Below are 26,174 nucleotides of genomic sequence, written 5' to 3'. Positions count from 1 at the left end.
CCAACCCGAACCAATCACGAGCCGAGCACGGCCGTTGCTTGTTAGCGAGAGAGACTCACAGCTGTCAATCACGACGTCTTACCCCCTTTTTATAGCATCAAATAACTAATTAAAAACAAACTTAACGAACAGTTTTCAGCAAAGTGAGTTCTGCAGTTAATCATTTAAAAAATAAAGTTTTAGTGTTCAAATGCCAAACTCAACTTAACTAGATCCTGATTGTAAAAGGTCATTGGAGCCAAATGGGATTTATGTCCTTTTGCTCAAAGTAAATTTAATTTGATTATTTTTAAGCTTATAAACTTGTATTTAGTTTTACATTTGATCATACTATTACACAACGATTTTACAGTAACCTTCATGTTCACATCTAAAATCATAATTAGATCAACACTTTCATTACAAATCAAAGGAGTCATTTCTATCTGAAATGCTAAATGTCAATAAGCCTGCACTTTTGCAGGTTTTGGTTTAAGGACTTGTTGCTCTGACAACTGTTCCAGATGAATTTTAAACCATCTTTGAAAAACCAAAAAATCTGAAATAGGTATAGTACTACTGGCCTTATCTAACATGTATTCATAGAAACAGAGATACTCAAGTTTGCAGTATAAGTGAGGAAAGCAGGAAGGGCGAGGGGAAACGTTATCTCTGTCAGAATATTGTAGCTCGGTTGTGGATACAGGCTTCAGAGAGAGACTGAGACACTAAAGGAAAGACAGAGATAGAGAGCACCTCTGGCAGAGAGGAGGGAAATAGCTGAATGTTATCAAATGCTTGTCATATTTGCACAGATTCTTTCTCTTGGCGTGAAGTTTTCAGCGTGTCACGGTGGTTGGCGATACAGAGAGAACAGAAGTAACAGATCCAGACTGTGAAATGTGGTTTTATATCAAGCAACAGTACCGCCTGTGGTTGGAGCATTGTTTGCAACGTCCCTGTTGGAAATTCATGTCAAACTCATCTGAACATGCTTGTCAACAGGATGATATCGACTGATGACGAATGCATCAACAAATTAAATATTTGGTGTTTCCACTAGGGCTGTCACAGATGACACGATAATAACGCATTAACGCAAATTCATTTTAAGGCCACCAATTTCTTTAACGCATTAACACAATCTTTCGGAAGTTGTAGCGGGCTCAGTTTTAAAGCTAGATTGAAGCTACTGGTATCATATGAAACTACAAAAACTAAAGAATCCATTAGTACCAACAAGTTATACTAGTTTGTAGAGAAGGAGGCTAAATAATGCTCCAAAATTGTGCAAAATGTTGGCGTGGAAAAACTGGCATGGCCATTTTAAAAGGGATCCCTTGACCTCTGACCGCGAGATATGTGAATGAAAATGGGTTCTATGGGTACCCACGAGTCTCCCCTTTACAGACATGCCCACTTTATGATAATCACATGCAGTTTGGGGCAAGTCATAGTCAAGTCAGCACACTGACACACTGACAGCTGTTGTTGCCTGTTGGGCTGCAGTTTGCCATGTTATGATTTGAGTATATTTTTATGCTAAATGCAGTACCTGTGAGGGTTTCTGGACAATATCTGTCATTGTTTTGTGTTGTTAATTGATTTCCAATAATAAATATATACACACATTTGTAAAGCAAGCACATAACACTCCCGTGTTGATAAGATTATTGACAAATCTCCCTGTAAGGTACAATTTGAGCAGATAAAAAATGTACGATTAATTTGAGATTAATCACGCTAAAGTAGTTTGATCGATTGCCAGTCCTAGTTTCTGTTCTTCTATTTTACCAATATGTTTACGATGGTAATATTTCAGCTACATTTTATTAAGGGAAATGCTGTAGAGTCATGTATTGGGTGGAAATCAAGGGAATTAAAATATAAGTTGTGTTGAAGGAGGGCTGGCACCAAGACCCTAAAATGTGTCCCTGCTAATCAAACCTACAGTACGCTCCGAGGTTAGAGTTTGGTTTGGTGATGAAGTGTAGAAAAAGTTTCACTCTTCGTAAAAGAAAAGAATCACAAAATCACCAGATTTGAAGGCAAAAACTCACATCCATCCACCTCCCTGAACACAATGCTTTATCTGTGTCAGAATATATCCTCCTTCCTTGGTGGGGACAACTTGTTTCTCTCTCTATGTGCACATGGTTCATACAGTGTCTTTACATTTTAAGACACCGCGCTCATTTCCCCAAACTTCAGTCGAGCAAGAGTGACTGATGTAAGCCTGTATTTGGGTCAGTGGGAGGAAGTTCTAGATCTGATCTGATCTGTGTCTGTTTATCTGCTCCGCTGTGTAGTGTATGTGTGTGCGTGTGTGTTGTGTGTACCCAGGAGAAGCTCCAGGCCTTTCACATCTCCAGTTCCTGAACTGGAGCAGAGCAACTGGGAAGCATCATACAGTGCGTTGTGGGCCGCCCATCACTCAGAGAAAACCCCAGGGCTCTGTCCCAAATACTGAAAAGACATTTCACCCCTTAAACTTACAGTAGCGATCAGGTGAGTATTGACATCCGTTTCTTGGTTGGATAATATGTCATCTAATATATTTTCAATCTGGTTTAGTTGGTTAATGCATTGGCTCTATTCCTGATGGGTTTTTAATTAAAACGTCTCTCCTGGTTGGTTGCTTGTTTCCTTCAGTTTAGTTGTCTCTAAGGTCCATTACATGAATGAACAATCTTTACCTCCAAATCCTTAAAGGTTCTAAATACAATATCCAGAGCATTAATATAGCAGCAAACAACTATGAACTATATTTTCATGGCTTCCTCTCTGATGCATGTTAATGATCTGGCACCTGGTCGCTACGTTTTTCTAGAGGTTGACGCCCAGAAATGTGACAAATACAGCAAAATAAGAAAATACAGACAGAGTTCTGCAGGGTCTCTGCAGATACAGACACCATCACACACTTCTAGTGGGTCATAAGTGATGATTGAGAGGGATTACTTTTGTATCAGTGCATACATTGTTTTTTAGGAAAATCCAATTCATTCTGCCTTTAAGCTGAACTGAGCGTATTGAATCATCATTCACTGACTGCATCGGTATCTTTTTGCATAAAACTCACTCAAGCTTTTGTCAGCGGTGATATACTGAACATTACATCCTTGTTAAAAGCTTACTGAGAGATTGTGAAAGCCACAGAAACATCAAGCCAAAAGTGAGCATGGCTCAGATACCCCCGCTCATTGCTTGACCCCTACTACAATAGGGCCAAAGGTTCTGCCCTTTTGGAACTAATAGAACAAGTTCTACTCCGGAAACTAAATTGAAGTCGAAAAAAAATCATAGTTTTTGACCCAAAATTTCAGGCAGCCTGGACTTCTAACCCCCCAAAAGCCACAATAAACTACACTGTCAACCATCATACCACATTTGAAGTTCCTAACTTAAATAGTTTCCGAGTTCAGCTCCGGAAACGAAAGTGTGACAAGTGAACGGACGGACGGAAGGACAGACATCATGATGCGACAAATCTCTGTTACAGATTATAACAATTATACTTTTCTATTTACCTGTTAATTACAATCCAAGACCTGATTTAAGACAGTCAATTGAACTGAACTGAACAAAATGATTTGAATCAGTAAAGTGCTTCATAATTTCCACTTTCATCCCCCTGGGGCTGGACGTAAAAGATAAGAAAAGTGATATCCAAATACAGTTTATTGTATTATTAAAGTTTAGTTTTTGGTTTTGAATCTACACAGAGCTTTATGCATCTGGCCCATGAGGAAAGAAGTGATTAATTGGTTGTTTTTGTTTGTATTTCATATTCTCCTGCCTGTCTTACTGTATAATAGGTGTAATGGGATGTCATAAAGTTGTTGTACAGTTAAAGCCTAAACAAAGAGCTTGGTGTAATTAACTGGCCTGACAGTGCTTTGTTTGTTTTCTCCTGCTAATAACAAAGTGGTTTTGACTACTGTGTGGTATGTTAGAAGTTGTTTCATTCTTTATTTTTGCTGATCAGGTAGATCTCTCCTCTTTGTCCCTTCTGTCTGAACGTTCTCTTTGTGAATGCAATCATGGCTTTGCACTTTGCAGATAAGTTATGCAGGAAAACTGTAAAAACAGAGCTCTGAACCAATGAGTGTCTGGGCTGTTGTTCTGATTTGGTGCTTTAAACATCCTCGGCTCCTTATCCCCGTCTGTCATAGATCCCAAGGACATAATTTCAAACGATGTCTGACAAGCAACCAGCAAGCAAAGCAGCTAAATAAGATGGGATATAAATAAATCCCACACATCTGCCTCAATCAGTCACTTCCTGTCTGCGAGAGACAGGCACTAATGGACAGAGTTAATGCAGCCAGTTATCCTTGATGCGTCTGTGTAGGAGTCATCGATGCCCCGTCCTCTGCTTACTGTCTGCTCGGCTCTTCCTGTCAGACTCTCGAGCCTCCAGACAACCTGGAACACACTGTCCTGGGCCACCATTGGCTGCCATGGACCGACACAGTCTGACCTTACTGCTAATAATAACAGAAAGGTCGTCACCCTTCTAAACTCTGCTGACTGTTGGTGAAGGAGAAGTGATGTTGAGTGATATGATGATGAGACAGGAGCATACAAAAAGAAGAAAATAACAGCGCAGACGGACATTTTCAAGTTGATTGACGCAGTAATTTTGAGTGTTTCTGCTGTGTACAGGTGATTATAAACACGAGTTGTGTGTTTGTTGAGCTCCATTTCAATCCCATTTCTGCATGAATGCCAAGAGATAGGGTTGGACGATATGTTCAAATTTCCCAACCGGCCATCTTCAGCCCAACAACCGACAATTTCTGAATAATTTGTGTAGGTGTGTGTCACCTGTTGAGATCAGCTGTTCCAGCGGCCGAGGAGCATCGTAAAACATACTTCATTCAACCTCGACGGAAACTAAATACAGCTCACCAAAACCGTCTGGTTCAGTCTCTCCAACAATCACCAACTCTGGTTTGGTAGAATTAAACCCTCATTTCACAGAGTTAGATATGAAAATATGCCAACTCTGCACGTTGTTTCCCCCCGCTGCATCTCTCTCTGCCTGCTGAGTAGCAGCTGAGTGGCTTTTTTTCTACGGAGGCAGACAATTAACTTAGCAAAATAAAAATGACAAACATCACCCAAACAATTGCCCCCCAATAAAACGGCAATGTACTCAGCCAATCACCAATAGTCAATATATTCATCCAATCGCCCAAACGTATCAAGAGATGTAACAATCAAACAAAAAGAGAAGTTTGATGCAAGCACTGAAGATGGGTGATTTGATTGATTCAATTCAGTAATGAACGAAACAATAATCGTCCTTTCGTGCAGACAAGAGAGGAGATGTGTGTGTCTCAGTTCAAGGGACATTTTGAATAAACTCTCATTATGATGTTTAAAACCTCAAACCACTTTTGCTTTTTAGTGAACGCATACAAGAATTCTGTATTAGTGATTTCGTTCAATAATAACATTCAGTACCCATGTCAGATATGCTGAAGAAAAACATGGCTTTATGAATGTATTCTGGTAATGGAAAATGGGCACGGACAAGTGCCACCTCTTTTACACACAGGATCAAGGTTCATTTTTGGAGACAAACGGGGTGTAAAAGGTTCATATCCAAAAAACGTTTACAAGGGCTGATTCAAAAACTTAAACTGAAGGCAGATTCCAGACAAAAGATCCTGTAATCAAAGCTCAAACTAAGTTCAAATCCCAATGATACCATACCAGATGCATACTATAACACCACATAATATCTGTCAAAATAAACCAGACATGCATTATTTAAGCCGAGGGGGCACTTAGACTGCTGAATGGCCCTCTAGTGTGACATTAGGTCAGAAATAAAGCATAGAAGTGTCTCATCAGGCATATTCTGGTTAAATAAAGCTTTCATAAAGGGCACTCTGGCGCACCACTGTGTGAACATAATTCATGGGAATTAAGGTTGCTATAGATGCATTTGAAAGTACAATTTATAGTGTTCTCTGTAAGGGCTTTCCACACTGTGATTAACCCCAGGCTGAGGGAGCTTTTAGCTCGGGGCTAAGAAAGCTTTCACACTGGCACATTCCTGGAACATAAAGTGGGCTAACTTGACTTTAGCCTAGGGCTTGCTGGCCCCTATGGAGCAGGGTTAGCACTGAGTTTTCGGGGTTATACCTTGAAAATCAAGTAAACACAGGACTAAAAGTTGACAGCCTGAAACAGGGCTTAGGTTAATAATATGTGTGTGAAAAGGGGCTAAGTTTCCCCAGGGCTATTCTTCCATTAAATAATACGTTACTCGTTATGAAGACACAAAACTACCCATTGAGAATCACCCAGTGTCAACTCCCCGGCTTGTTAACCCAACGCTTGCTCTTGAACTGAGAGGTGCAGTCAGACAACATATCTGTGTATTGGCAAGAATCTGGCGATACGATACGCATCATGATACAGGGGTTACAATTCAATATATTGCGATATATTGCAATTTCTTTTAATCCAATTTTTAGGAAAACTGTCAAAGAACACACCACCACATGTATAAAATTTGAGTAAAACAAGTTAGTTAATCTTTGCATTTAAACTATTAATTAAAAACCGATAGTGATTTTGAGAATTACTAGAGTATAACAAAACATAACATCAAGATACTTAACATTTTGTATATTTTCTTTCACCCCTAATATCAATAACTCTAACGTGTTGTTATAGCGGTCCAAGACAAATGTGTACATCAAAGTTTGGTTGCTGCGTCCCCTTAATGGAGGAAGACGCTGAAAAGAATTCACTAGTTGTTTGTGTTTTGATGTTTCAGAAGTCAGAAAAGATTGACTTGGGTAAAACCTTAATAAAAGTTACTTTAAGTCAATGAATTCTCCTTTATTTATCAGTTATGATGCTGTTTTAAGTCCATAGCTGCTGGCAAATTCATCAAAAACCTCACAGATATCGCTGATTAGTTGGATTACTGTTTTATAATCAACTCATATTTGGCACCTTCAGAATTCTCATAAAATACAACAGAAAGTTTAATCCATCATGAATCTTGATTGTGATTATTAACATCAAATAAGCCTGGTTATCCTAAGAAAATGTATAATACATCCACATTTGAAGCTAATAAGCGCATTAAACTAGAATGAAATATTTCCAAAAACAGCCAAATTGAATTTCTGAAGTCACCTTCAAGGTAGTAGAGATTAAGTAATATCCCACACCTCAATATGCATTAACACATGATGTACAAATTGTGATTATAATGATTGAGTCTGTGGACAAATGTGTGATTTGGAGACAAAATTGCATTTACACGTGTTCATTAAATTAGCCAGATGTGTCTCTGACCACCCCTGGACATGATGGATAATCACATCATCAGATGTGATTTTATGCCTGAATTTAAGACGGTAAGAGGTTCGTGTGATTATAATCTAATCACCCAGGATGGATATTAACAGCAGGTGAAGTCACGGCTCATTGCCCGTCTCAGGCGCTGCCGGAGGAATCCGTGTAATAATATGGTGGGAAAGTCTGTCCACCCTTAACCTCCCTGACAACTGCTATCTTAGCACCCTCTGCTTCTCTGAGCGTCACACTCCCACCGAGCGATCAGCTGTCAACACTCCCGCTAGTGACGGCTTTGTAATAAGTGTGAGGACTCTTAAAAGTTATCTCTCTTCCCCGACGCCTTCAAGAGCCAACGAATAGCACGACCACCGTCGGAAGCATGAGATAGTTTTCCTATCAGACGGCACTGACCAGAGCCCCTCTGCTCTCTCCTGCAACCAAGACGATAAGGCTGCTTTACTAATCACACAAACACACGGAGCTGCAAGGAGGAATCATTTAACCACATGTCATTTCAACATTGTGTCTGTAAAGTAGAGAGGCTTGGATTGCAATTCTACTTAAAAAATATACTACACTTGTAAATTGTTAAATTTCATCTCAACAGCAGTCATCTCAGACTGTGTATTTTCTTTGTCATTTTTGACATATTCAGTATAATGTCATTTTAGTTTTCTTATTTTTCTACAGTTTTTAATCTCCACAGCAGCAGGTGGTAAAGGATTTGTATTGTTCAATAAATAAGCAAAGATAATGACAGTTTGCTTCCCACAAAAAGCAGCTTGTCAAAAGATAAGACGTGAAAGACAATAATTGCTATTCGTTACTGTATTTGCAAAATATCTTTGATAGGAGAAGAAAGGAGTGCTGTAAATGATTTCAATTTAGAGTGAATTGGAGCTACCCATAGACTGTTGGGGTCTTCAAATGAAACTCGTGAGTTTGTGTTTACAACATGGGAAGTCGTGTACACGATATGCTTGGCGTTCAAGTGGTTAAGAAGCCACAGAGGCTAACAATTTAGCAAGCTAGCAAGTGGGTAACATAATGCAGGAAATGCAAAAGCATAATGACAGAGGAAAAAGATGAGGCTGTTGGGAATATCAACAGTTTCCTCAGATATATAATAAAATTACAAAGAAAAACAATATACGGCAAAAAATTACAATACTGAAAAATTTACTTCCATGGTCTCCACCATTTCTGACGTCAACAAACAAGCAAGCATTTATATAAGAAGTGGACATAGTCACCTTGATGTCACCCATTGGTTTGTGGACTGCCGCTTTAAAGCCTGGAGTTCAACATTTTAGCCGTCGCCATGTTGGTATTTGGCTGTAGCCATGTTGCTTTTTTGCAACCAGAAGTGACACTAGAGGGTGGAGCTAAGTACAACCAACGCTGAATAAGACATTTTCAGGCAACCAAAAAGGTTACAATTTAACTTTCATGAACTGAAACACACTGTGAAAGGGTTAAAGTTCTACGACGAAAACACGGACAACTCTCAGACCAGACAATGCCGTGGTAGCATCCTGTCAATCACAGGCCAGCCACGCCCTAAAGCATAACCTGCTTTATGGTCTATTTGACTCTAAATGGGACCATAAGTTACTAAATGAACATCATGCTGTATTGAAGAAGACTTGAAACTAGCGATTGAGACCATAAACTCATGTTCACAATGTTTACTGAGGTAATAAATCAAGTGAGAAGTAGGCTCATTTTCTCATAGACTTCTATACAATCAGACTTCTTTTTGCAACCAGAGGAGTCGCCCCCTGCTGGCTATTAGAAAGAATGCAAGTTTAAGGCACTTCCACATTCGCTTCACTTTTCAGACCCAGAGGTTCACTGGAGCTACCAGAAGCATTTTCTGTGCTTTTCCCCACATTAACTAATGCTGACTTAATCATGAGACCCTTTAACCAGTAATAGAAAAAGCCAATTCACATAAGCTCTCAAAGGACCTCGCAGGTGTTTCTCCATTATAAGGAAATAATGAAGAGGCCACTTTTGATCCTGCTGCATTAGTTTGAATTAAAGCTTATTTGAAGTGTTTTACTGCTTTACTGGTTTCTTTGCTCTGTTTCATGTTTTTCTAAATGTTTCTTTGCTCTCTCTTTCTGTATTTCTTTCTTTCCTTTTTTTGGTGATGACATCCAAATGGACTGGAAAGTGCTGTCATTGAGTGCAGCTTTTCCCCAAACTCACAGATCATTCCCAAAGAAAAGTATTTTAAAAGGATGCCGGGGCCTCTAGTGAGACATTTTCCAATTCACAGCTCCCACTGACGTGAAGAAAAATAAATGGAAAGACAAGCAGAGCGTCTTCTCAGTGACCCTAGGGTGCCAACATGTGTATATGAATGTGTGTGTGTTTGCAACCTGTGTGTACAGTTTTGCACTCATCTCAGGACATGTTGGAGTGGTGTCGTTGGTGCACTTAACGTTCCTCCTGGACAGTAGCCCATGCCATACTCAGCGGGGTGTCAGGATTTCACACATTTGTAAAGCAGGAGGTACAGAAGGTGACGGTGAGGCAGAAGAGCTAATGCTGATGTGCTGCTACAGGAAAAAGAGCTTCAGGACATCAGCCCCTCTCAACAGACACTATACAGGCTGGTTTGCCACATCTGGCCACATGAAATACACTTTAATAAGAAGCAAAAGGTCAGGTTAGCACATTTTAGCCCATCAGCAACGCCCCAGGTGACCGCTGGCCATGATATTACGAGAGTGCCAAGTTGCCCAGAGGTGTCCACCCGGACCAGTGTTCCCTCAGGCTCTCAGCGGTATGGCATAGTTGAAATTCAAGGCCAGTCCTCTGGCCAGCTGAACATGGATGAACTTGCATCTGATGGAGCTTTGTTGTTAAGCACATGAAGAGTGACAGAGATCTTTAAATGCCACTCTCTGGGAACGTGTGCACTATTAGGGGTGTAACACAAAGCTGCTGCTATCGCTAATGTGTTCATTTCACAAAAATATCTGTATTTGGATTTATACCAGAAAGAGCTTAAAAGTTGTTAGAAACAGTCATAATTGCTCACTTTTCTGTACAACACAATACACAAAATAACATATTTTATACCATGTACCTGAAGTAAAGTTCACCTCCACTCAAAAATGTGCTTTGCTTATTGTTACTTCACTTGGATGTTTGACCTTTACTGTGCAGACAACAACTGCTACAGCCAGTATGTTCTCCTTTGAAATTTCCATTCTGGTGAGTTTTTGGATTGGCCGGTGTTATCCCGTCCTCTGCCCATTTCAACACCCCGTTGCCACGATATGAAACAAACTGGCACGTAAACACAGCCTTCTGCAGCCATGAAAGCAAGCAGAAGAACTGGATCAACAGAGATATCGTTAAGTCACAAGCAACCCAGCCTATAAAGTAATTAAAAATAGCTCCACCTTTACCAGCTTTACACATTAATGCATTTTTATTTTTGGTACTTTAAGTATACTTTGATTCTAATACATTTGTACTTTTATTGAAGTAATACACTGGTACTGCTACTTTTACATAAGTAAAATATCTGAGTACTTTTTCCACCACTAATAGGTCTGGGCATGATTTAGTGACATCACAACTAGTTTTTTCAAAGTTTTTCAACTGTGATTTTTTGTATTTGAGCTCTACCTCCAAAATTGTCCGGGTGGAAATTAATAATGGAAATATATCAGAAGGTTTTTGGGCCATATTGCATGATTTTTTTTAAAGGGGACATTTAAAAAAATGCTCATTTCCAGGTTCATACTTGTATTTTGGGTATCTACTCGAACATGTTTACATGCTTTAATGTTAAAAAAGCACGTTATTTTTCTCATACTGTCTGAATATACCTGTATTCACCCTCTGTCTGAAATGCTCCGTTTTAGCGTCTGTCTCTTTAAGCCCTCCTCCAGAAAAAGACCAGTCTGCTCTGATTGTCTTGCGAGAAAAATATGGTGCACCTTTGCAAAGGTAGTTCTCAAGATGTGGGCGATATATTCTAATGAGCCTCCATGTGACACAGGAAGGTGAGCCAAATCCGAATGGCTTGTTGAATCACCTGTTTTCTGATAATAAAAAAAAAACTGACTGGGTTGTCTTATTACACAGTTTGTGGGTTGGTAGGCACTCCAGATACCCAAATGTATGAGCACAAGCACTGAAAAAGTGAGTTTTTCATGATATATCCCCTTTAAAAACGGGAGGTTGTGTTCATAATGGGAAGAAATCTGGATGAAAATAAATTTGGTTTGAAGTGTCTATTAAAAAAATTTAGAAAACTACTGACTCTTTTGCTCATTCATAAGCACTTTTGGACTAACTTCTGTTTGTATATAGTATGTTCAGAGCACATTATCTGTTCATATCCAAATGATGCATTTGTATTTGTTTCCCTAGTGTGTACCGACCTCTGGCAGACACTAGATCAGTCTACACACTACACCCACAGCCCACAGAAATCCATTAAAAGTGATCGGTCTTTCTCTACCCACTATTCTCACTAGCTCTGCCATTCGTGCCTCCGCACAGTAAGACGGTCAGGCCACCTCCCACACTCACAGATGAAGAAATGCATGAAGCTATATTGCATCCCAGCCCGCCCTGACATGGCACTGAGCCGTGCCATTCGAAAGCAAGCCAGGAGCTGCAGGAAAGGATGTGGGGCACAAAATCAATTTCCTTTGTCACCTCACCAGGACCGGCTGCTCCCCTGGACCAAATCAAATGCAATCCTGCCATGACTCCTCAATTAAAATAAACTCTTAAAAAAGTATATTACCCTCTGTGACTTCTCTCTATCATTTTCAAAAGGAGATTAGCCTCGGAAATGACTTCTTGACAATAACAGAAATGTTATTAAAAACGAGAAGAGAGACGATTCAGGACATTTTGGTCTTTCCTCTGCTGGGAGTGGGCGAGCTTCTTGTCAGTGACAGGCAGACTGTGAAAGTTGAAAAGATGTTTCAAATTAATTTTGTGTGTGTGGTTACAGACTTGATCTCATTAAGTAATAATAGCAGGCTGTCTGGTGACATCCAGGTGGATTTTAAAACATGTCTGCAGCTAAACAGCCGCAGCATAATTAAATAGCTACAGGCAAAGTATAAATAATAAAACGCTTTAATAAACAAAATGTATGAGGGGAAAATGAGACCAAATTATTCTTTGTTAACCGTCTCCGTCTGAGATGCAAAACACATATTTTCAATGGGGAAGCAAGTACGTGCTGTTCCCCCGGGAATGACAGCAGAGATGGGAAATGAAGTTGAGTGAGGAGAGGGGAGAAGGTGTAAATGAAAACTTGTCAGTCACGTATTCTCCTGAAGCTATAGATGACGCCCGACCTCTGACCTCTCTTCAGAGACTCAAACATGCGGCTTAGCTCCTCGGGATGATGAGAGAGGGAAGAAGATGACTGCTCTCAGATGCGTTTTGCTGTCACACAACTCCTCGACTTACTGAGAGCAAGGAGGAAAGTGGACGGAAATGAGAGGGGACGGGAGAGGTTGATGACCTGTGAAGAATAAAGGAAGAAAACAAAGCGAAAGCGAAGAACATTTTGAAGAGGTTAGAGAAGGACAGAGAAGGCAATCAAGAAAAGTGTCATTATATAACAGGAGGGATGTGCTGGTTTCTTATTCATAGATTCATGGTGCTGCTTCATGTGAGGGGCTCATGACTGAGAAAAGATCATCAATCCAATAATGGAGGACAGGGACTGTTGCAACATTTAAAAAGCATATACGCTTTGTATAAATATTTCAGCACAGACGGTGACGATGTCAAACATGCAATATCGTTGACGAAAAAAACTTAGTTTTAAGAACAAAAAGCGGCAGCGGCGCTCTGTCTGTTGTCTTTGCCACGTCTCAGACCTCAGTACTGACAACTGTGCCACTATAATGCAAAAAGTTGGCAGTTTGTTGGTCGGGTTTGAGTGGTTGGTTTTTTATTAATTTTTGCATGTTGGCGGTGCAGATTGGCTCTCATAACCGAACGGAGGGTGCGACTGAGCCGCGCATCACTAATGAGCTCAGTCAGGAAGACTCTGAGTAACTGCAGAGCTGCATTCTTAATCATTCAACCTGTGCTTTTCATCAGATTATGATAAGATTAAAAATAATAATAATAATAATAATAATAATAATAATAATAATAATAATAATAATAATAATAATAAATAAATAAATAAAATTAATAGAATAAATAAAATAAATGTAATAAAATCTTATGTGAAATAAGATGGACTAAAATTATTGGTTTGAATAGACTAGATTGACTAAAATGCTCAATATAATCTGATGACTAAAAAAGGACAATGGATTTAGACAAAGACAGAAAAAAATAGCTGACAAAATTAAGTGAGAAAACATTTTGACTAAAATCAAATTACTTTTCAGTGACTGAAACAGCTTGAGTTGTCGTCGACAAAGCTAGACTAAAACTATGAAGGTTAAAAATGACTATTATATGACTATACTATATGACATAAGCATTTTCGTTTTGAGACAAAAGGTCACACCAAGTTCGTATTTTTCATGTTTCTTTTAATCCGTCATCCGATAAAAAACTTTACGCAAAGAAACCTTGCACACTGAGTCCAATGCGTTTTATTATTCTATTTGTTGCAAAAATTCACAACACAAGATAGAACTCAATTAATTACATGGGTGCAATGGAAAGAGCTAATCCCAAATGGGGCTAATGAATGAATGACATTAGCAAGAAGCCATCGTTTAGCTGCCTAGAGCACAATCACTACTGTCTCATCTTTCGTACATTCTTTGTTTTGTGATTATCCCCGATTACAAGCTGTTCTGCCAAAATCCATCTTTAAATTCAACCCCTCTGTATTCTTTTACTTATTTATAGTAAAGTGATTTGTGCTGGGAGACGAAGTGATTGCGGTGAATGTGCTCAGTATTTATAGTCAATGTCGGAAAATTGATTTTAATTAGGTATTTATTTACTGTATGCTTGGTATTAGAAGTTTCCTCGTCAGCAGTCCTTACAGCATTTCACGCTCTTCGTGCTGCTGTCGGGAATGATTTTGTGCATTTGTGCTGTTATAAAGATGTGTGGGCCTCCGAGGCACAGTGTGAATGAGTAATCCTCTTCTTGACCTTACACTCTCCCCACTGTTTGAACAGCCCCACCTCGCAGCCTCTGGTAAATGTTGGCATTAGCATTTTGGCATTTCCACTGTTTGTACTTTTGCATGTGTGTTTCGTGTTGAGCTTCAGCTGGAGTGTGCAACCGGCGCTCTGTATTACTGTGGCGCTGCCAGTGAGACATTTTTCACAGTTTTATTCGAGGAAAAAAAACTCTGCCTGTCATGAATTCAGACGGACTGTGTCTTGAACAGGAGGGCAGAAATCTTAGAAGATATTCTCAACATGCTGTCTGCCCTTTTCACAGGGTCAAAAGCTCACTTTTCACTGATCTCATTACAGACAGTGGCATTTCATTAGCCAGGATCTATCATAAAGCACCATTATCTCTCCATCTGATGGAGTCTGCTCTTCACAGCCTCCCAGGCCTGCTATAAATGATAGCTAATCTAATCCTGGAGCTCAGTGAGTCCCGAGTGAGGAGAGGAGAGAAAAAAAAGCGGGGATAGAGGAAAAGTGAAGCCAAACTATAGGGCTAAAACATTACGAAGCATGAAAAAGTAGAGTTGGACTTATTCCTTACATCCTCCTGTTTGGCTGTTACCATGGGAGCCTGCAGGAATCAAACATTTGATAAATTTGCAAGCTTCAAACATTCAATATTTCTTAGCTTCTGTTTCGATGTTTCGTAGCTTTAAAGGGAAAATTTGCCACCTTTTATGTAGATGTCCAATCGGTGTTGATGGTAAATGTAGTCGATCGAAGCAATTAACTCCTCAGTGCGTGCTATATTGATGGAGAAAGCTGAGTTCACAGCTGTTGTTCTTTCTGCATCCAGCACCGTCATTTGGCGTATTGACGTAGTTCAGGCTGTTCTCATACACCATTCATAGCTATACCTATGAAAATAGATGCACTGTAATTCATATGTATCCCACAAAATCGATTTGTATGTAATGCACCATTTTTTACATTTTACAGTGTTTGGGCTGACTCTGATATTCAGCCATATTTATTCGAGCCAGAGCATACAGCCAAAGAAAGGCAGCAGAAAGAGGCCAAGGCTGCAGTAGCCATGCAAGAGGATATGGCAGGTGGGGACCCTGGGCAGGGATGGAAATGAACTTTTTGTAACCTGCCACTGCCTGACACTCAATAGATTACCATTGTTTATTTGTTTTGGCTGGTGAGTGAAGCAAATCCAGCAGCCACTTGCATATTTTACCAGCATTTGTCTGTTGGCTGGTGCTAATTTCCAACCCTGACCCTGGGCGTCAGAAACTTGCATGCAATGCATCCTGGTTCATGTAGGCACTGCCAGCATGGCTCCGAAAGCAGGAGAAGAACACCGTAGCTACTGTAGCACGCGCAGAAGAATTCATTGCCTCAATCAACTACATTTACCATCAACAGTGATTGGACATCCACCAAAAAAAGGTGGTGAATTTTCCCTTTAAGGTCAATTCTACACAGCCAATCCAATGTTTTCCTTAATTGTGCTGGTTCATTCCTACCCTCACAGACCTGAACTAAAAAGGTTTTCAATTCATTCAGCCACAGTGACGTCTTCTGCCGTCTTAGCAGCCCTCTCTAGGGAGCTCTCCATGACGGCAATGTAGGTGGTTTGACCTTTCGACCCCTCTATGTGTGGGAGGCATGTTAACAGTCGAGCTACCAGCGGTAATTAACTCAATTACAGTGAACTGTGCCATGGCATTATGTTATAGGCTTTAATTAACAGCGGAAAAGTGACCCGGCCCTCCTAATTTATGAGTCCTTGAAATAATAGGAGGCTTGATGTATTGATATCACAGCTGTATGTTTTCAGCCCGCCGGCGCCATTGCAAGCTTTCTGCTTGTGACTCACAGTTTCGAAAAGATGAGAAAAGAAAAACAGACACGCTTGAATTCATCTGCTTTTCGGTGAAGACTTATTTTTGGGGCGATTTGTGTGTGAAATCCTGTCAAAGACGGCGTTGCTCGGTTGTCGTATACGCTGTCACAGACGGGCTGAAGTGGCTCTCAGCTACCGGCTGTCAGCCGAGTGACAGCCGATCTATGAAAGCCTTTGAAGTGTAAAGCACCAGAGCTCTCTTATGTTCAATTACGTTTAAATGTTTCTGTTAATATGGACACTGCCGAGTGTCACCAATTCAATATTGACTAAATTGGAGGAGATAAAAGCCTTGAAGATTCACAGAGCGATAACTGATTAATCACGAGGGCCTTATGGAAAACTATATGAACAGAAAACTATCAGAGAATCATAAAGCCAAAGAGCTCAAAAGCAGAGTTAACGTGATCTGTCCTTTGACTTAAAGCTGGATATCAGTGTTGCCTACTGCTGCATCATAAAAGGTAAAGATTACAGTAGTACAGTTCATTTGTATGAGAATGGTGTAAGCAGAAAGATCAATAGATTTAATATCATATGTAGTCTTGGATAAGAAAATATGTGAAAAATAAGCTAAAGATATGTATGAAGTACACTCTTTATTTCTTCACATGAAGTATTTCTTATATATATGGTGAACATATCCTCGTGCGGTTCGTATGATATATTACGAAATCATTTGAAATACTATCGTCAACAAAATTACAAATTTACATTTACATTACTATTTTATATTTACTTATGTTTATATTTATCTTAACTGCACTATTTTATGCCATATATTATCATTTTGCTTTTACATTTACTTGTGTGATTTCCCCCTTTGTACATACATATTTTATGAGCTTTGTTGAAGGAACCTGAGACCAAAGATTTTCATTGCCAATGACTGCTTTGCTGGAATTGACAAATGACAAATAAAGAAACTTGAGCTTGCCTTGAAAACGTATTTTGTAATTTTTCACGCTTTTTCCTACGAATGTTCAGCAACACGTGACGCATTTGTCAATTTCCAAATTTTTCTTTTCATAATAAACTTCCGTCTTCACAGGAAACAACTTGGTTAGGTTAAGGCAACAAAACTACTTGGTTAGGTTCAGGAAAAGATCATGGTTTGGATTAAAATAACTCAGGAAGTATGGGAGTTATGTGAGAAATAAATCAACGTTGACTTCTGGTTTCACACGTAGTACAAACACCGGTCTCCTGGGCGAAAGTCTGGTGTTTTTGGACCCATTAATCCCTTTTGACCTGAGTATGGCGCTAGATGAAAAGTCAGGTAATCTCATCTGAGAAGCATGAATGTCTATACATGATGTCATGGCAATCAAGTAGTTGATGAGAGAAGTACTACTGTGAGGTTAATAACCAACACATATATATAACATATTACTTTAAAAGCAACCATCAAACATTATTAAAACACAAGTGTGAGTGAGTGTTTGTGTGTGTGTAAATGAGAGGAAACGGTGGAGAGGAAAAAGCTCTTTGTGCATCTCTCTGCTTAATAGAATAGATAATGAGCACTTAATAGGATTTTCCGTCAGTACGTGGATACCCATAATTCCCGTAATCCCAGTGCCCAATAACACTAAGTACAGTTAACCATCAACATGGCAGTTGTTTCACGATCTCCTTCCACCCACTCGCCACCACCAGCGCCATTTCTTGTTTAATAGGAGAGCTGGATATTAATCCCTCGCTGATATTAGCTTCATCTAGAGTATCAGTGAGGGAGCACAATGTGATTAACAGAGTGGAGTCAGCTGCCATGAATAAGCCCTGTTGAATCCCTTTTCATTGCTTTTTGTAATCTCCTTTGTGTCTATAAAGACATCTTTTCATGCCTTTTCCAGGTGACAGAGTACATGATACTTCACTGTTTTTCATTATGTGGGCAGCACAGAGATGAGTGAGACCTTCAGTGAATCGGTTTCTATTTCACTCTGCGATTGGTTTATAGTTAGTGGTTAATGTTTTGCAGAGTCCAGCTTTCTCTTCACAGAGTGCTCATTCATTTTGTTTGGGAGACCGCCTAGAGTTCGAACTCAGCTCTGTCAGTTAGTGGGGATAGGTTGTTGTTTTATTATTCTCTCTCCTCTAGCTCCACTTTGTTATTCATGCTGATGGAGGATGTAAAGTTTGAGCAGAAAAACTTTGCCTAGTTTTAGTTTTACCAGTTAAGTAAGTTACTTTCCTTCAAGAATAAGTCTGGCGAAATTCTATATTTTGATTATTGTCAACAAAATAAACGATATATTGATCCTACTAACAAATATTGTCTGTGCAGCCAAGGCCTGATGTATCTTACTCCTCTGTGCCATCGAGCTGTGCTGTTGTATAAAACCTATTATAGACACATCAGTGAGCCCATCTGTGTTCCTTTATTATGATGAACAAACACACTGTAGTTTATTTTGATCCAACATAGGAGTTACTAGAGCACCATATCTGTATTATCATGTTTGCGAAAAACAAAGTGCCCTGCTGTTTAAGGAAATTAAAGTCTTACATGACATTTTGTTGTTTTTACAGATTTTATAGAGACAGTGATCTTGGGGTCACAAACAGAGTAGAGAAGTTGGAAACCCCCTGAGACCCACGTGGTTGCGGGAGATCTCGACAGACTGTTTTTCAGAGGCTGTAGCAGGTTCAGTTTTGGAGCTAGAGCGAAGGTACAGAAATCATATGAAACTAAAACTTAAAGAATCCATTGGTAACAACCATGTCATGCTAGCTTGTCGAGAAGGAGGGTCAGTAACGCTCAAAATTTAGGCTAAATTTTGGCGAGGAATAACTGGCATGGCCATTTTCAAAGGGGTCCCTTGCCCTCTGACCTCAAGATATGTGAATGAAAATGGGTTCTGTAGGTACCTACGAGTCTCCCCTTTACAGACGTGCCCACTTTATGATAATCACATGCAGTTTTGGGTAAAAACCATGCATGTGTTATTTTCGCCTATTCTAAAAATAATGTGTTTCAATATTTCTGTATACCGGAGTCTCTAAACCAGGGGTCTCAAACTCGCGGCCCGCGGGCCAATTGCGGCCCGCAAGACGATATTTTGTGGCCCCCACCTTGATATGAAAGTTTAATGTTAGTGCGGCCGCAAATTTTTTTTTTTTTTATAAAGTTTTTTTTTTGCGGGCATTTTTTTCATTTTTATTGACAGGACAGTGGATAGAGTCTTGGAAAGGGGGGAGAGAGAGTGGATGCGGAAAGGGCCACAGGCCGGATTCGAACCCGGGCCGCCGCGGTCAGGACCAAGTCTTGTTACATGGGCGCCCGCTCTACCAACTGAGCTAACCAGGCGCCCTCGGCCCGCGAGTTTTATGTGAATGGCACTTTGCCGCGTTGTGTGTGGAAGGTCCCTTTGTTGCGCGAGCCCGAGCTGAACGAACCTACCAATCACACTGGGGTATATGGCTCCCGGGGGCGGGCAATCGGCCGGGCTTGATGCAAGCAGAGAAACATTTCACAACAACTATGGCGGCGCCCGTGTAACATCGCATAAGCTCGATTAAAGCTTGATTTATACTTCTGCGTTGAATCGACGCCGTAGCCTGACGTGCACCTCTCCAGAAATGTAACTACACGTCGCGGCGACGCAGACCGCAACAGCTGTGATTGGTCCAGTCTCTCAGCGATGCTGAGCGGCCAGGACCCCGGACAACCACAGAAAGTTCTACTTCTCTCTGCCTCCATCTTTTCAATGTTTGTTCACACAAATCCACTCAGATATATTTTCTCTTTTCGGCGTTGCAGTAATGTCAGTAAAAGTTCTGTGGTTCAACAGTTATGAGCTCCAACTCCGCTCAGTTTCTGTTTGTAGTACAAGAAGAAGAAGGAAACTCATAGAGACGCCGCCGCCAACTAGCGGTTTGGTGGTGTAATTGCAGAGCAACACAAACACAGCAGGCACAACTTTATTGCGGAGTGACACCAAGTGGAATGAATATATATCTTGTCTTTTTCAAAGCCTGCAGTGAAGAGAAAGGTTGGTGACGAGCACAGACAATTTCAGGAAAAGTGGGAGACGCAATAGAGGCCATGTTCAGAAGAACCGTTCATGTTCTTCAATGTTCCATTCATGTTCAGGACAGTTCATGTTCAGAAGAACCCATTCAAGTTAAAGAACTGTTAATAATGACGTTTGAGAAGATTGGTTTTTTTTTAACAAAGCTTTTTTTGTGGAATACCTGATGCGGCCCAGCCTCACCCAGACTCTGCCTCCAGCGGCCCCCAGGTAAATTGAGTTTGAGACCACTGCTCTAAACAGTCTTGGGAGTACTTGGAAATACATAAATTGAGTATGACTGTAAAACTGAGACTCTTGTGGATCCAATGAGCCCAATTGTATTCATGTATGATGATGTTAGTCCCCATTGTAGTCATTTCATTGTAGTGAGACCATTTGGCTTTCCTAGGTAGATTGACAATAAGGGGGTTTCTGAGCAGTTTCCAGAACAGAAGTGTTCGCCATCCAATCGCCAAAATCGCAGAAATCTACAAAATGTCAAAAGTTTTTGATACCAAATCACAGCATGACATTTTCTATGGTGTTCCTCAAGGTCTTGGTGTCTTAATGTGGTATTTTGGAGGGATTATTTATCTTTTAAATCAATTCTTGAGCGGTAAAAAATGGCTAAATTTAGCACCAAATCTGTGTAACAAAAGCTATCAACCCAATTGGTGCAACAACTTATGAGACATATTAGAGCATGAGATCTTACTGTTCTAAACCCTTATAGACTTTTACAATTTATTTTAATAAATTATTTCATTCATTCATGTTTATTTCTGATTTATGAGTCCCCCTAAATACCACCTGTACCCCCCTAAAAAACACAAAAACAATTTTTGAAAAAAGTTTATTGTGGGTCTCAGAGGGTTAACAGACGGATTCGTTGTTACGGCCTTATCCTTTAAAGGCAAATTTGGCCTATTTTCCACAAGTCTTGTTTTTGTAGATTTTGCGTCCTCTTAATTACATATTTTGCCCGCCAACTTAAAGGCTGAGATCTGGGGATGTGGCCAACACTGCAGCCTTCTCTTCCAAATAATTTGGTTTACAAAATACGGATGGGAAGTGTGAATTTGTTAACAGCCTGTCTGATCATCTTGACTATCGTGGTGCTTGGCCCACTGGACGTGGTTGTAGTGTTATGTTTATTATTATTATTATTATTAGACACAACACAATACTCATCTTATCAAAATGCTTTGCAGGAAATACAGCCGCACAGAAAATAAATGAGTGACACTTGACTGGTGTGTAGAGATGAAACAATTAATAGATAGTTGTCAATTATTACTAATATAACTACTATAATTATAACTAATTATTACTATTAAATTAATCGCCAACTATTTTGATAATCGATTAATCAGTTTGAGTCATTTTTCAAGAAAAAAATGTCGAAATTCTCTGATTCCAGCTTCTTAAATGTGAATATTTTCTGGTTTCTTTACTCCTCTATGACAGTAAACTGAATATCTTTGAGTTGTGGACAAAAAAAGACATTAACAATGAAAGACTTGTTAACACAAGTGGCCAACAACAACTCTGGACCTCCAGCCAACAGTCAGGATAGTGCTGCTGTAGTAATGTTAATGTCTCCAGATCAGTGTTAAAATAACCAAACTAATAACAGAACTATGATATAAGACCCAGACTGTTAAAAGAAACATGCATACTTTTCGTTAAGTTTTGTTCTCAGGAGTTGTCGCTGTAATTCCCTGTAATGATGAAACACCCACACATGAATGCACAGAGAAAACACTACAATCTGTTTTGTAGGGATTGCATCACACTTAAGAGAGTTCAGAGTCTGCAGTACAAAAAAGACATCAAAAGCAGTCTGGTGGTTAGAAGGGGGGAGACCTAACTGCCCCTGCCAGGGTCTCAGTCGGCAGTGTGCTTCAAAGGTACACAGCGCATCCTCATACAGCAAAACACAAAGAACAAAAACACCTCTCTGAGACTTCACTCTCCTCTGCGAAGCCTGAATTCCTGCGTTTGTCTGAGCCAGGTTCCAGTCTGCTTTGTACCGTCTCTCGCACTCTAGTTACCCCTGATTGGCAATTAGGGACTCCTGACGCTTCCTCGCCTCCAGCAAGAGCAGAAAGAAGATGACAGATGTGATTTGGTGATTAGGTCTCATCCTTCAACCTGCTATTACAGATACAGGCGGGGTTGTTGTGTTGCTAACCTCATCACTGCCATATTAGCATCTGTAGCTGAGGAGAGCCCAGCCACAGGTGAAGCTAATGATGGAAAAACCTCTCCCCACCGGGATCGTGATTAGTTGAGGGCCTGGGCAGCGTTGTTACTTATCGGGGACTTGATGAATAAAACATAAACTGTCAAGCGATGATAATGATATCCGCTTATACAAAAACACACGGTAGGAAGGAACTGGGAGGGCGAGCACAAACTCAAATACATTGTGACAACAGATGCAGTTTTGCTCAGTAAATATGCCATCGACTCAGAGTTTAATACCTCCAGTTGTAATATTAGGGGCCAGTGGTTCCCTACTTGGGAGTCTCGGTCCCCCTGAATGCCCAAATTGGAGGTCATGAGACAAATAACATGTTAGGAAAGCAGGAAGAAATATCCCAAGCTCCTCTCATCTTTGCCTTTTCTTTCCTGTGAATTACACAGGAACAACTTTGCACAACTTTAGCTGCTCAGGGCTCTGGACATTATTCAAATAAAACAGGTTGATTGATGATCACGAGTAAATAATTTTAAGGGGCCATAAGCCAAAAAGTTTGGGGGAGAATTGTATTAGGCCAAATTACTGAGCTACTTTATGGTAATATTGGATTTAGAGGATTTTTAATGAAGTTTTTAATGAACTGGATAATCCAATAACAGACAATTCATTCTCCGTGATTGAATTTCCCCCAAAATACACTACTATGTCACGATAGGAGTGGGCATTAACAATACAACATAATACAATACGTGTTTACTTTTGGCCTTTGACCCACCATTGAGTTCCAAGGGAAAAAGTCTGGGCACTGCTGCTTTAAAGGGACACATTTATATCTCACCATATATTTCTTTATATCATCTACACGTACATTATGATATATTCTGCTATTGTAGTACAAAATGGCATAAACCATGATAAAAGATCCATGTCTTTCACCTCTGGCAGTAACAAAAACTCCCATCAAAGGTGGCAAGGCTGCACACTCCCCCGTGCCTGTTCAGTGCCATGTTAGAGTACAGTAGCAGTGATTCATGCAGAATGATCCACTGTGGGCAGCTTAATTCATCACCCGATGTGTCGGTGGGAAGAGCAGAAGAGCTGATAAATGGAGGTGAAGGGGAAACGGAACAATGAAGATTAGAGATCTGAAGAGAGAAAGACGCTACACGGCATCCTTGACCCTGAGGAAATACACCGATCTGTGCTGAACCTCAGTGCCAACTCACCTTCTCTGTATTCATGGGAAATATGAGCTATGGGCTGCCGTATACTACTTCATGAAATGCACGGTTGTGCTCTCTCATGCTTTACCAGTCCAATCGTTTGACCTCATTTAGGTTGCGTGTCGGTGCACAAACAATTAATGAATTCTGTTCTGCACCATATGGAGCTTGGTAATACACCGTAGAGGAAAGAGCGGCACAACTCTCCGGGCAATGAGCCTACAGTACAGTGTAATGTTTTCCAACCACTCCACTTCACTGAGTCTCTCACCAGTGTTATCAAGCAAAGCGCCCATGGACTCTCCTTTTATCTATCTGCTGAGCTCAATGCAATTACTACAGCAGTTCATTCCCCAACTATCACAGTATCCATTCACCAGCCTTTACAGTACATACCTACATGCATCAGTGCACACACAATGCACCAGCACACAAACAATATAAACACACAGAGTCAGTTTAGAATACATTAATGCAGAAAGATAGGGGAGATGCTTCACACCAGTCACCACCACCATCCCTTTCCTTTCCCATCCATCTGCAGTACATGATGAGGCATTACACAAACAATCACATATACAAAGCCTGAATACAAGCTCCTCTAGGTTGAGGCAAGAAATAACAAGGAACCTGGAGTAATGCAGGTCGTTCTGGCCTCACGCAAAGAAAAGAAGAGTGACAGTTGATCTCTGATATTTGTTCCCAAAATCTGCACTACGACTAGAAAGTATGCACTATACACAAGTTTTGGTTGTTAGTACAATATATGAGGAATGTATTTACTTTACTGTTGTGTACTGGCAAACAATGCTGCAAGACATGAGCAGAGGGATGTCAATCAAACTGCCACTTGGGGAAAAAATGCTGCTGATGTCAAATTTGAAAAGTTAACAAAGAGAAAAACAAATGTCTGTGCAAAGATTTAATAATGTATTTTTTTGTTTTCCTAGAGATGTCTCGCCAATGCCCACAATAACTTAAAAAAATCCAACTGTGAGTACCTCCCTCATTGCTTATTTAGCCTATATTGTGCAACAGTAGTGTCCATCAACAGCACCCTAATTTGATTTACCTTCAGAGGGGTTTGGTTGCTCATGCACATTAAAAAAAAGAGGTTCAAGTCAGACAGCTGACAAGTTAAAAAATAAAAACTATAATTACAATTGATCTATTATTAAAAAGAAAATCATAGGTGATGCACCCAAGATCAAAACCAATAAAAAAGACGATATTAAACCTGCAATAACTGAGTTTTTTGGCCACTTAGGAGCAGCGGAAACAAGTTGTGAACACATCACTGACAAATAATCTCCTTTTATATTGATAAGATGAACTTGTTAGCAAACAACAACATTAACAGCAACATTTTAATTCATTTGAGGTCATGTTTGTGTCCACCTGATGAATGTAAGTCCAATATTTACTCTCTTTACCGACTCCTGAGGGAAATATATCACTATAATGCTCCATAAAGCCAAGGGGAGCTGCAGATTCTTGTGAAAATGATCTATAATCACTGTGTCATAAAAATATATATATTATTTCAGTTTTTAAAAAAACTTTTAAATGGTCAAAAATACACCCAGTATCACAGAAAACAAGCGAATAGGGGTTACGATGCCAACAATGAACTGAAAGTAAGTACAAAGGGGCAGAAACATGAACAAACCCTTTTGTAAATGTGTACTGTTCAATGAGCTTTACCTCCAAAATAAGTGGTTTAGAAATCTGTCTCAACTGTTGAGCAGTGGTGCAGACACACAAGACCAATCGGGCTACGTAATATGTTCTCATATGTTAACAAAAATAAGCCATACAACAATACTTGCTTGAATGCAACACAGATTAATCCTACAAGCCGTAAGCCTATTTTAGGCCTACACATCATCAGAGGTTGCGTTATGTTAAAGGAACCAACAAGACGAACACTAACAGCATCTCATAGTCTAGCATGGCTGCCACATATTCACACACACACAGCTGACAAACACAACAGCATGCCCAGTAACGTTAAAAATTACACTTTAACACAGCCTGGCACGGCGGCCACATAAACCACATGCACGCACACACAGACGGCAGACGCAGCAACATCAGCATTAAATCCAATTGTACACCCAACAAAAACTACACCCAATAAACTTAATATTGAAATAGGCCACTACACCAACAAAAATGTAAATGAGCTTACTTTTGATGATCACAGCAGGAGACGACGGGGCTCGGTGTTAAACACTGAAATGGAGGGCAGAGACAAAGAGTTCAGTCGGATATGATGACCTGATGCCGGTTTTTATCAGACAGTTGAAAACAGTCTTTCAGCAGTAGAGCTTGTTAAGGGTAAGGTGAAGAGGGGCCACAACGTGTCGTTATTACCGGGCACTTGTTAAGAAGAAACTGGCACAAGAG

At 40.1% G+C, this 26,174-nt stretch overlaps 1 long non-coding RNA gene across 2 annotated transcripts in view; it reads right to left on the bottom strand.

Moving 5' to 3' along the window:
• LOC141780829 (uncharacterized) overlaps positions 1 to 26,174 on the bottom strand; it is a 111,205-nt gene that overhangs the window by 38,997 nt on the left and 46,034 nt on the right. For both annotated transcript variants that reach the window (XR_012596727.1, XR_012596726.1), the window contains exon 4: positions 25,957 to 26,000. This is a non-coding gene — a long non-coding RNA (uncharacterized LOC141780829). The remainder of the gene's footprint in view (positions 1 to 25,956; positions 26,001 to 26,174) is intronic.

Source organism: Sebastes fasciatus, chromosome 13 (assembly GCF_043250625.1).
Source record: "Sebastes fasciatus isolate fSebFas1 chromosome 13, fSebFas1.pri, whole genome shotgun sequence".
Taxonomy (NCBI): Eukaryota; Metazoa; Chordata; class Actinopteri; order Perciformes; family Sebastidae; genus Sebastes; species Sebastes fasciatus.
This window is presented reverse-complemented; position numbering and strand designations above follow the sequence as displayed.